The 13,503-nt window shown below is 39.5% G+C and overlaps 1 long non-coding RNA gene across 6 annotated transcripts; it reads left to right on the forward strand.

Moving 5' to 3' along the window:
- Window positions 1,092-9,170, forward strand: LOC102182078. 6 transcript variants are annotated; one of them, XR_001917097.1, is made up of 5 exons: window positions 1,092-1,257; window positions 1,564-1,648; window positions 4,797-4,877; window positions 6,556-6,839; window positions 7,172-9,170. It is a non-coding gene; the product is annotated as an uncharacterized LOC102182078 (long non-coding RNA). The 6 variants fall into 6 exon arrangements; XR_001917098.1 differs by lacking the exon at window positions 6,556-6,839; XR_001917099.1 differs by having other exon boundaries at window positions 1,587-1,648; window positions 6,556-9,170.

Genomic DNA, 13,503 nt, shown 5'->3' on the forward strand with positions numbered 1-13,503 from the left:
TATTAAGTATATATATATGTATCAAGTATCTATATTAACTTGAAGTTCCCAAGTTGGCAAGACCCTTTGCAACCCAGACCTAATATTGAACCCTTTACACATGGCCCTAAAGTTGACTGTGACCCTATGAGAACACTGATTCACCAACATTTCACCTCCCTACACCCTTCCCTAAAATCTCATAATAATGACATTCATATCCCCTGAGATTCCCCATGGTTCTGCCACTGTATGACCTTGCTTACTGAAAGCCAGAATCAGACCATAAACGTGATTCTGTGACGATACAGGTTTGTCAGACTACAGACTGATGGGAAAAGAGAAAAAGTTCGGCATGTTCTCAGTTAATACTGGTTTTCACACATTTTATCTATTTACAGTTGTTTGGAAGTGAGAGTTGGGCCATAAAGAAGGCTGAGCCAATGAAAAATTGATGCTTTCCAACTGTGGTATTGGAGAAGATCCTTGAGAGTCCCTTGGACTGCAAGGAGATCCAACCAGTCCATCCTAAAGGAAATCAGTCCTGAATATTCATTGGAAGGACTGATACTGAAGCTGAAACTCCAATACTTCAGCCACCTGATGGGAAGAAGTGACTCATCATTGGAAAAGATCCTGATGCTGGGAAGGATTGAAGGCAGGAGGAGAAAGGAACGACAGAGGATGAGATGGTTGGATGGTATTACCGACTCAATGGACATGAGCTTGAGCAAATTCCGGGAGATGGTGAAGGACAGGGAAGCCTGGCATGCCGCAGTCCATGGGGCTGCAGAGTCAGACAGGATTGAGCGACTTAACAACCAATTATAAACAAAATCCTGGACACTATTTCACTAGAAAGTATCTAGACGATAGTTTTGGTTTAGAAAAGAGAGCGAAAGAGAGAGGGGGTGCTGGGAAAGAAAGATCTCTTATGCTTTTACTTGAGTAGTACAGTCTTTAGGAGGAGCGCAAGCCTCCTAGCTCCTTGTTCCCGCCACTCCGCACGCGGAGCGGTCTCGCGATCGGAACTACATTTCCCAGTAGCCTTTGCGGCGAGGCTGGCCGAGCGGACTACAGTTCCCAGAGGCCCTGAAGGCGGGAGAGGAGGCGGGCGCTGTGTAAGGGAGGCTGGGCGCCGCTACCCTAGCGGGCGGCCTCTGCCAGGCGCGGCTAGCGGTCTTTTCTGCTGTGGTGGCAGTGACGATTCGGGAGACGGGAGACGCAGGGTCGGAAATGCGTGGTGGGCTGGGCCCGGCCTTGTGCAGAGTCCGGCAGGTGCTGGGCGGGACCTGGGACTTGGGGGCTCTATGGTCCTGGGGATCCTGGGCTCCGGGGGACTGGGGAGCCGGGGGTGCGGCGCGGGTTCCGAGGCCCGTTGGCCCCGCGGGCAGGCTTCCTTCCTCGGGAGAAGGGGCCGGCGGGGGCCTGCGGTCCCCAGCGCCAGCGCTGTTCTCCGGCGGGTCGCGGGGACTGGGGCTCCGGGCGGTCTCCTCGAGAGCTCTGCCTTTTCATTCCCTTTGGAAAAATCGCCTCCTGAGAGCCGTGGCTGTCTGGATAACCGTGTTTTGGCTTACTTTATAGATAATAGAATGTGTCCCTTCCAGCTGGGCCTGAGGCGTCCGAATCAACCGTGGAGGAAAACGAAGATGACATCCAGTTTGTGAGTGTAAGTAGCAGCGGTATTTGGGTTTTTCCGAGTCAGAGATTGTGCAGGACAAGCCGCGATGTGATTTCCCTCGCCTGTTTACTCATCGTCCAGCAAACGTGTGGACGTCTCATCCCGACTGGACAGTGTGGAGCAGGGCACAGGAGTGGGTATCAGACTGGACACCATGGAACAGGGCTCAGGAGTGGGTATCAGAGTGGACACCGTGGAGCAGGCCTCAGGAGTGGGTATCAGAGTGGACACCGTGGAGCAGGGCGCAGGAGCGGGTATCAGAGTGGACACCGTGGAGCAGGGCGCAGGAGCGGGTATCAGAGTGGACACCGTGGAGCAGGGCGCAGGAGCGGGTATCAGAGTGGACACCGTGGAGCAGGGCGCAGGAGCGGGTATCAGAGTGGACACCGTGGAGCAGGGCGCAGGAGCCGGTATCAGAGTGGACACCGTGGAGCAGGGCGCAGGAGCGGGTATCAGAGTGGACACCGTGGAGCAGGGCGCAGGAGCGGGTATCAGAGTGGACACCGTGGAGCAGGGCGCAGGAGCCTGTATCAGAGTGGACACCGTGGAGCAGGGCGCAGGAGCCTGTATCAGAGTGGACACAGTGGAGCAGGGCGCAGGAGCGGGTATCAGAGTGGACACCGTGGAGCAGGGCGCAGGAGTGGGTATCAGTCTGGACACTGTGGAGCAGGGCGCAGGAGCCGGTATCAGAGTGGACACCGTGGAGCAGGGCGCAGGAGCGGGTATCAGAGTGGACACCGTGGAGCAGGGCGCAGGAGCGGGTATCAGAGTGGACACCGTGGAGCAGGGCGCAGGAGCGGGTATCAGAGTGGACACCGTGGAGCAGGGCGCAGGAGTAGAGCGTTTGCCCAGAGAGAGGTCTCAGCCGCTTCCTTAGCCATCACAGAGACTGTGGCCTGCGTGCCTGTTGGAGTCTGGATCCTGCCTCCCCTTCTCGTTTGCGCATGGAGCCGCTGGTGTGCACAGGGTTCTGGTCTCCTAAGACTGTTTGAATTGAGACCAGAGTAACTTGTGAAAGATGGGCCCCAGGTTAGGGAGAAGGGGCTGCTAGTGATGGGGAAAGAGGCGGGCTGCAGGAGGTCAGCATCAAAGCCTGTGTGTCTCTGTAGAGTGGGGGCAAGTGCCCTGAAGACCTGACTGAGCTCTGAGGTCACCCTGTTACATCACAGTCCCACAGGGCAGGTTCATGGTATTTTGTGCACCTCTAGATAGGCATAATGTAAGTGTTTATGATATGTGTTTTTACTTTGAGAAATACAGTAAGATTCTATAAAATTAATTTGGAAAAATAAATAGGTACAATTTTAGTGTCATACTCTGAGGTTTAAATGCATATTTATGTTACAAATTCTGACAGTTAACGTATCCACTTGTGTTCAGCTGAGGTTTAGAACTCAATTTAAATTTATTTTAAATATAGATAATTTTTTGTATCTTTGCATCCAGAGGAGTGTATATCCAACCTGATAGAACCTCTTATAAATAGAAATAGCCTTGTTTACAAATAGAGGATTAAAATTTGACAGCTCCATGAGAAGTGAATTATATGCTCTGAGTGGAATTGCAATATGAGAAGAATCTAGTAAAAATATTCCTGTTGCATTTAAATGGTGCCACAGAAAAATTATAATTCAATTCTATTTTAAGCTACATTCAGATCATAATTTACTTTCCTCTCACCCCATCCTATGCTGGGTGCCATCAGGATGTGTTTATTACTATATTTTTTATAGTACCATCCAGCAAAGATGAAATGCTACTGGGTACAACTCTCTGCTTGAGTGTTCTCAGATACAAAAAATTTTGTGTTCTTTTTATATCTTTTATCAAGAAGAGTGTTACTACTTGATATATTCTGGTTTAGGTTTCTTAGTTTTTTCATGTAAATCTAATTTTCCAGCTATCAGTTTGCATTATGGCATAGCATCCTCTCTGTATATTGCCATATATGTAAACACCAAACTAAACACAATATTGTTTATTGATGCTTTTGAACTGTGGTGCTGGAGAAGACTCTTGAGAGCCCCTTGAACTGCAAGGAGATCAAACCAGTCAATCCTAAAGGAAATCAGTCCTGAATATTCATTGGAAGGATTGATGCTGAAGCTGAAACTCCTATACTTTGGCCACCTGATGCAAAAATCTGACTCCTTGGAAAAGATTCTGATGCTGGGAAAGGTTGAAGGCAGGAGGAGAAGGGGACAACAGAGGATGACATGGTTGGATGGCATCACTGACTCGATGGACATGAGTTTGACCAAGCTCTGGGAGTTGGTGATGGACAGGGAAGCCTGGCGTGCTGCCGTCCATGGTGTCTCAAAGAGTTGGACACAACTGAGCGATTGAATTGAACTGAAACACAATATGCTGAAAGAAAGAAATGATGAAAATTGGAGAGTACAGAGAGCACTGGTATTTTGGCGTAATTTTTCTGAAGTTCAGTGTACTACAGAAGAGGCCACCAGCTGGCTCACTGTTCTCCTTGCCCTCACTCTACATTAGTACTGCATTACTGTCTGTCTGGATTGGTTATCTTAACTAATCATCCCCCATTTCATACTCTGCTAATCTTCCTGAAACACACCTCTAATGTGGTTCCCATCTCAACACTACTAACTTGATTCCTTTGCCTGTAGAATAAAATCTAGATTTTGACTGGGGTATTTAAGACCTTATTGATGTTGAAGGTAGTATGTGTGTAAGGAAAGTATTGAGGAAATTTGATATTTGATTTCATAAGTATAAAGAGGATGAAGCCAAACTATCAAAGAACTCCATGATTTTGAGCTTAGAGATCTAAAAGATTATTGATAACCATCCCAGTTGTAAAATACTATACCATGATATCTGTATTTTTAACATTATCCTTGGACTATTTCCCTATTTCCAAGGAGTACATGGCTTTTTCCCCTCTCTGTATATTTAGGCTCTTTTCGGGTTTTATCATTTTGCGTTATTGGTCTTCTCTGAGTCTTTACCCCTGCTGCTTCTGTTTCTGATTATTTTGTGCCACCTATGAGGCCTCTTCTTCATAGGAGTTCTTGTTAATTCCAACCAAAAAACCCCAGTGATTGTAAATGTGTATGTGGTTTCAATGATTGTTCATGACTTGGAAGTTTGCTGACTTCCTTTTTAGGAGAGACCATCAATACCTGTTCTTGAATACATTGAGCTGATCTGTGGTGATGATAAAGAGCCTAGAACCTATGGTAGTGATGTAAGTATGTTTATGTTTCTTCAATTCTGTCATTAAGTGCAGTATGTTCTGGATATGGCTTGAACTGGCTTGCAAGAATCGATTGTTAAATTTGAGCTGATTGTTAAACATAGATATTATTAAAACTTCAAGTATAACTCAGCCATAAAAAAGAATAAAGTAATGCCATTTGCATCAACATGGATAGACCTAGGGATTATCATACTAAGTGAAATAAGTCAGAAAGACAAGCACAAGACAAGGATGATATTACTTACATATGGAATCTAAAATATGATACAAATGAACTTATTTACAAGACAGAAATAGACTTACAGAGATAGAAAACAAACTTACAGTTAACAAAAGGGAAAGAGGAGAGAGGGATGAATTAGGAGTTTGGAATTAGCAGATACAAGTTCAGTTCAGTTCAGTTCAGTTGCTCAGTGATGTCCGACTCTTTGCGACCCCATGAACCGCAGCACGCCAGGCCTCCCTGTCCATCACCAACTCCCAGAGTTCACTCAGACTCACATCCATTGAGTCAGTGATGCCATCCAGCCATCTCATCCTCGGTCGTCCCCTTCTCCTCCTGCCCCCAATCCCTCCCAGCATCAAAGTCTTTTCCAATGAGTCAACTCTTCGCATGAGGTGGCCAAAGTACTGGAGTTTCAGCTTCAGCATCAGTCCCTTCAAAGAAATCCCAGGGGTGATCTCCTTCAGAATGGACTGGTTGGATCTCCTTGCAGTCCAAGGCACTCTCAAGAGTCTTCTCCAACACCACAGTTCACTGCTATATAAAAAGAAGATAAACAACAAGGTCCTATTGTGTATTGTAATAACCTATAATGGAAAAGAATATATATAACTGAATCAATTTGCTGTAAGCCAGAAGCTAACACAACATTGTAAATCAACTGTACTTCAATTAAAAAGTTCAAGTATATAAAAATTTAAAAGTAAATAGGTTATCATTACATTTAAGGTAATAGATACGCAAACCTCTCTATATCCTAATGTCTGCACACTTGAGGTTATTTGTGTCTGTTGTACTGTGTGGTAGAAACACTGTATAATGGTGTGCTCCTGAAGGATGATGGGAGTATTTACAGCGAGGTAGTTGACAGACTGCAAAGCAGGGGTTGGTTTATTATTTGTTGATTGTCTAAACTGAAGAAAGTGATAGGTGAAATATTAATATGGATTAAGCTTAAAAATGTGATGTGTCTCTAACTACTAGATGCTATTATGTACGAAAAATTGAGGAAATCTTGCAATACTTGAAAACTCTTCATTGATTCAACAAAAGTGTTGATGTATCATTGATGAATGAGTGGAGTTCTGATATGTATATTTTTAAACTTTCTTCTTAATCATGTACATGAAAATATCAACCATTCTTCACACTAGAACTGTCTTTACTTGTATAATATATGAGCAACTTTTATGTTGAATTGGGTGATAATCAAAAATAAGTCAGATTTTGTGACATTATTATTGGCAATATAATTTAAAAAACTGATAGTGGATTTTTCAAGAAATTACAAGTCATTGAAGTTATAGGCACAAACTGAAAATCAAGGTAAGTATTTGGATTAAATTTTATTCCTAAAATTAAGAAATCATTAACAGAACTTTTTGCATTAACCCTAAAAGTGTTATCATAAATTTTACTTATATTTGTAAAATTATTTTTCAGATTTTGTTCCCTAAGATGACAAAATGACAGGGTGATTTTTTGCATTTTTTAAATGCGAAGAAGGTGAAAACAGATACAGAAAGTAGCGATAGTAATAAGAACTATTGTGGGTTGTCTAAGTCAAAGGAATTGGATTTCAAATATGCTGAACAACCAATCATTGAAGAAAAGCCATCATCTTCATCAAAGGAAAAAAATGGATAATCTTGTGCTTCCAGATTGTTGGAATGAAAAACAAGTGGTTATGTTTACAGAACAGTACAAATGGCTTGAAATAAAAGAAGGTAAATTAGGATGTAAGGATTACTCAACAGTTCAGCATTTGGGATTAAAAGCAGAAGATCATGTCCACATGTCCAAGGAGTGGATTGCACATTTGGTAACCCCTAATTGCAGTTATAAAACTACTAGACAGGCTTCTCTGTGAAAAAAATTAAGGAGCATGATGTTTCTAAAGCCCATGGTAAAATTCAGGATTTGTTAAAGGACTCAATTAATGACTCAGTTTCTAATTTAGTGCATAAATAATGTAATAAAAATATTGATGCTACTGTAAAAGTTTTCAAGACGGTTTATAGTTTAGTAAAATATAATAGACCTTTGTCTGATATTGCAGAGGCAGTAGAATTACAAGAAGAAATGGGGTGAGAATAGCAGAGCGTGTCGCAAAAGAAATGAAGATGACAATATTTAAGGATATTATAGAAGAGAAGGCCAAAATCTGTGTTACAGTTGATGAGGCATCCGCGGTTTCAAAGAAGAGGATCCTCGTGATTTATGTCCAGTACACAGTAGAGTCAGCTCCTGCACCGGTTATGTTGTTTGTTACTTTACAGGAACTGGTGTCAGCCACAGCAGAATGTGTCTTCAATACGTTATTGAGCACTTCAAATGATTGTGGCTTCGCTAATGAATATTTGAAAGCAAATTTAATTGCATTTTGTCCTGATGGTGCTAATATAATGCTGGGTAGAAAGTCTGGAGTAGCCACAAAGTTGTGAGAAAATTTTCCTGAAATAATTATTTGGAACTGTTTAAACCATCAGTTGCATTTGTCACTTGATGATTCAATATCTGAAATAAAACAAGTGAATCATTTAAAAATACTTCTTGATAAAAGTTGTTCCAAGTATCATCCGCCTAATAAAAATCAACACAAGCTTTTAGGGAATGTACCTAAAGATCTTGAAGTTGAAATTCTTAAAATTGGCCAGGTAAAGGGACCCAAGTAGGCAGCTTGTAGTCTACAACCAGCTACTGCTGTGTGGCATGCATATCCTGTATATATTTGCATTTCTCTCATTTGCATTCTGGTTTGGCCAAGAGGTTAGCTAACGTTCCAATTTCTTGTAAAACCTTGCTTTAATGATTGACATTCTTGAATAATTTTGACTACTTTTAACTGCACTACAGTCAAGCTCAACTAACATTCAGAAAGCACAAAAATTGATCAAATGCACAATAAAAACCTTGGAAAATTTAAAAATTGGTACTGGAAAGCATGAATCTCAAATCGAAAGTTTGATTAAATCAGGTAAATTTAAAGATACTCCATTTTGTAGAAATAATAAATTTAATGCCCTTCCTAGGAACATGTTACTAGAAAATGTAATTCAACACATGAACTTATGTCTTTTATCGAACAGGAAGCATGATGAAAGTATTTTGAATTATTTTAATTTGCTAGAACTTTCTACATGGCCTTATGAAGAAATAACTTCACCATGGATAACTGGTGAAAAAAAATTATTTGTGTGAAATTTTAAAATTTGAAATTGATTTGAATGATTTTAGGGAATTTGTAAATAATAATATAAAGTCAAACAATATTTCAGTTCCTAAAGCTAATAGCACCATTGTAGTCAGTACTGCTGAAGTAGTGCTGAAGCTGAAAGAGGTTTCCATTTAATGAACATAATTTGTACAAGGGTGAGAAACAGTTTAACTATAGGTCATATATCCGATTTAATGACAATGAATCTGTTGGAAAAAGAATTAGCTGGTTGGGATGCAACTGCCTTTGTAAAATCCTGGTCAAACTGCAACCACAGGTTAGCTATAGATACGAGAGTTCAGCAAAAGTCAACAAGAGCCTATGAGAATCAGCTGGCTCTCTGGAACTTACAATAAAGGGTATTGTGTTGGAATTCCCTTGTGGTCCAGTGGTTAGGACTCGGTGCTTTCACTGCTGTGGCCTTGGTTCAGTCCCTGGTAGGGAAACAAAGATCCTGCAAGCTCGCCAGAAATAGGATTGTGTATGATTTGTTATTTGTAAGTTATGTGTTCTGCACACTATATATACATAAATTTTTATTTTGAAAGTCAGTTGTTAAACTTTTATCCATATATTGCTGTTTAAAGGCATTCTCCAAAGGGATTGTTTTTAGGAGCAGTGATTGTTTTTAGGAGCAGTGGGTTTTTAGAGGTTGGCCCATGTCTGCTAGAGTAGGCTGAATATGTATTTCATGGACTCTATAAGAACATCCAATGATTCCACTTTTGCTTTGTTTTACATTTAGTAAGGATATAATAGAGTAATATAACCCAGATTACTTCTAAACCCTGAAAGTTATAGCAAATAAAAGAAAAATAGAATAAAAACTACAATCCTTGTGGCTTTTGTCTTTCTTATTTCCCTATCTATGTTATCAAATATGGTAACCACTAGCAACATATGCCTATTAACATTCGAAATGAGTAGGACTAAGGAAGCAAATATTTAATTTTAATTAAATATAAAAAGGAAAATAGTGTAAAATATTTTATTGAACTCACTTGTTTTTTAAAAAATACATTTTAAGTTTGTTATCTTGCTTAAAAGGTGATTGTTAGAGTGTGCTAAGTCTGGTATTACATATAAACATTACTGAGTTAGTGTCAGTGTATGTATTCAGTGTATTTTTTCCTTTGAATCAATGTAACATAGTGTGTTTATCTGAATATTTTAGGTTGACAAAAGGAATTATAGTGATTACTTTTGCAAATCAGAGTTGGTGATTAAAATAAGGTGCTTGATTATTTTTCTATTTTAGACATGAATACGAACAATTTTTAGTTTAAAATGAAGGCATACTGAAAAGAACAAGCAGAGCTGCAGAAGCTAGTACTGCACCTAGGACAGCAAACAGAAAGGCTGGAGGAAGGTATATGGCGTTCTCACAGTGAATGACGGCTGCAGTTTGTTACGGCAGAGAGAAACAAGCTATAATTTTACAAAAAATAAGACAGTAAAGTCGACAATATTGAGACAGTTCCAGAAAATGCATAATGAATGAATGAATGAAGTTACCTTTCAAAGGTCAAAAAAGAATTGAAATTAAGGCACCTGAAATCTCAGTGGAATTTCTAACAAAAATTTTTTAAAGGATTGAGTATGTTAAATTTGGCCAGATATGAAACACCTTGAATTCTTGCATGAAAAAGAACTAGCTTTACGTAGATAGGTAGTTATATTAATTATTTCAGTTATAGAAATTGTTAGAAATTTATGAGTTAAAGCCTGAAAATATCTTTTGAAAAAAAGTACAGTCTTTAGTTGTCACCAGACGTTGCTTGTGGAACACAGAAATTTATAACAGTATTAAAGATTAATTGATTCAAAAGCTGAAAAATTACAAGTACATTTCTTTAGCTTTAGATGAGTTATGTAACAGAAGAGTTGCTGTCCAACGAACACTTGGAGTACCTTTTGTCTCATCAGGCTTAAAAGCTTATGAAATAACTTTCAGTTCATGGCCTGAGAAGTCAAATGTGTATAGCTATATTTTAATTAATTATCAAAAGAATTTCAGCTAGATGAGGAAAAAAACCCAACTTTTTGTCACAATAACTGGTGTTCCAGCTAGGTTAGGTCAATGTCAGATTTCACTGGGATTTTTAAATGAGTCGTGTTTCCCTTATTTCTTTGTTCCATTGTTTGATACAGTTTGAAAGTATCTGGGCTCAGTTTTCTGAAATGGTTTCTCTGAGAGATGTCATGAGTACAGTCGTTAGGTGTTAAGTGCTATGAATCAATGTCAGCTTATAGGAGGATTGCTGAACAAATTAAAAGACAGTAAATTTAGTGATCTCTGCCAGTTGGTTGTATTGTGAAAGAAACTTACTATACCATAAACATCAGTTCAAGATTTTCCTGCAACAACAGAAATGCTAGCCAAATACTTAATTAGTAATTAGAGAAAATGGCAGTTTTGTGCCCAGTATTACATAGCATATGAATGATCTAAATTTGAAACTCCAAATATGGGGAAAAGCCCATTTCTGCTACCTAGACAAGTACTAGAATTTATTTTGAAATTGAAACTTTAAAAATCAGGTAACTTCACACATATTTCTAATATGAATTAGTATGGGTCAGATTTTAACTTTGACAGGTATATAAATTTACTATAAAAACTACAAGAAAAAAAATTTTAATGTTATTTTTGATCAGTTTAGAGTTGCTTTTCAATTTATCCCCTAACACTGAATTCAGTATTAATGATACTGAATTGACATAAGATTTATTGAATTTACTTAATTTGGACAAATGTAGTTTGTAAACTGATGTGCTTTTGCTCTGAAGGCAAATCAATTCTTTTAAAAAAGGTGAACAGGAATTTTTCTGTGTGGATTTAAAAATAAAAATATTTTCTTTAAGTCTCCTTGTGTCATTCTTGCTCCTTCCAATCCATCCTCCATAATAACTCAGGAATGGCCATTCTGAAATATACATTTATTCTTAAAACTTTTATTGGTCAACAAGATATTCAGATAACAGAAAACCTAACTTAAATCACTTGAATGGACTTATTTTGAATAACAAATCTGGAGAGGGCTGCAGGCTTTGCTTGAGTAGCTTAATAGTGTCATTACTGTGTTATCTGGGATGCTTTTGGCCTTTTAGGGTTATAGGATGGCTGGCACAATTTTGTACATGCTGGATTGAAGGCAAGAAGGCCAGGCTGGAACAAACCCTGGATATCAAAAAATTAAGAGCTTTGCCAGAAGCCTTTTCAAGTGGGTTTGCATTTCACTGGCCAGAAGTGTATGAATGTGGCCATCCTTCATTGCAGTTGAGGCTTAGAATGTGAGCTTTTACATTTCCTGCTTCAGTAATAAAGGTAGGCAAGCGGGGGAGGAATGTGGTTTACCATTTTTCTCCCCTGCTGAAAATTCTTTGCTAGTTTCCTATTGTCTTCAATCTTTCTGCTTCCCTTATAAGAGTTCAATTTTTTGTCTCCGCACTACCTCCTCTAACTAGGTAGTGAGTTTCTGGGAAAGAGTTGGGCATTGGTGATTAGTAATGTCTATCACATAATAATAGAATCTCAGTAAATGTTTGCTTAGTTTTGGGTGTTTCCTATATGTCAGTTCATTTTTTTGAGTTGTTTACATCTCTAAATATTCCTATTTCCCAGTGAACTTTTAAGGGAGATAAGATACTCTTCAGTTTTAAATTTCAGATATATAGTTTTTATGCCTTAATTAACCTTTCATGTTTACTTTGAAGAGAAATTGAGGTAGTCTTAAAAATTAGTTGGAAATATTTCCTATTTGTTTAATGTTGTAGTGATGTTCATGGTTTAGAATTTTCAACAAGATTTTTATACTTACCATTTTTAATAGCAACTGATAATGTGGAAAACAAACAAAAACATCTTAGAACCACTGAGTTTTTGCCTCATATATCCCAGGCTTGGAACTGAAGAAGCCAGTAACCTGGAAATGCCAGTGGTTGCAGACAGAAAAACCCTGCAGAAAGCCTGCCCTCTCTAGTCAAAGGATCAGGGAAGAGCAAGCTAGCAAGACAGAAATTATTTTTCTTTATACAGTAACCTCTCTGCTTCTGCCCACTACCACAGAAAACATGGTAGCTTCATCCAAATCACCAAAGGCCATATGGAGAGCCTAGACTTCATCTCTGCCAGTTTATAAGGAAGTACCACTGACCTGAATCCCACCCCACTGCGTTGATATCAGAGGAGGCCTAATGGAGAGTCATGACTTTTACCTTTGCTCAGCATTAAGCCTCTTCCTCAATTTCAGGTATTAACAAGATAACTAGGAAGCCTGGACTACATCACTACCTGGGAGTAACTAGGCAACAAACCACATCCCCCTTCCTGCTCCTAAATTGGTATCTGTGGAAAGTTTAAGATCTAAGGTCTCATAACATAATAACCAGTTGTATCTGTTTCAATAATAAAGTCACATGTCATTCCTAGAACCCAAACTATCTCAAGTACAAAAAGAATAGATACCAACTGAGTTGCCATAGATGCTGGAATTATACAGATTTTAAAGCAGTTGTCATTAAATGCTTCAATGGGCAGTTAAGAACATGCTTTTGAATTTGGAACAAAAACATAGAATGTATCTGCACAAAAAGAGTAAGTCTCAGAAATGAAAGAACCTATCTCATGTGAAGAGTCAACTCATTGGAAAAGACCCTGATGCTGGGAGGGGTTGGGGGCAGGAGGAGAACGGGATGACGGAGGATGAGATGGCTGGATGGCATCACCAACATGATGCACATGAGTCTGGATGAACTCCAGAAGTTGGTGATGGACAGGGAGGCCTGGCATGCTGTGATTCATGGGGTCACAAAGAGTCGGACACAACTGAGTGACTGAACTGAACCGAAAGAAGATCCAAATGAAAACTTTAGTAATGGAAAGTATAATAACCAAAATAAAAACCCTGGATTGATTCAGGAGAAGAATGGATGGAACAGAGGAAGGAATCTGTGAATCTAAAAGTAAAACGATACAAGCTACACAAACTGAACAAAGAGAGGAAACAGACCTGGGGAAAAACAATCCAGCTACAGGGACCTCTGGGGCTGTAACAGAGTTTGGTGTTCATGTCACCAGGGAACCAGAAGGAAAGGAGGAGGGCAAGGCTAGAAAAGTATTTGAAGATACATTTTCTGAAAACTTCCCCCACTGAGCAAAGACAAACCTCAAT

The sequence above is a fragment of the Capra hircus genome, chromosome 23 (assembly GCF_001704415.2).
Source record: "Capra hircus breed San Clemente chromosome 23, ASM170441v1, whole genome shotgun sequence".
In the NCBI taxonomy this organism is placed as follows: domain Eukaryota; kingdom Metazoa; phylum Chordata; class Mammalia; order Artiodactyla; family Bovidae; genus Capra; species Capra hircus.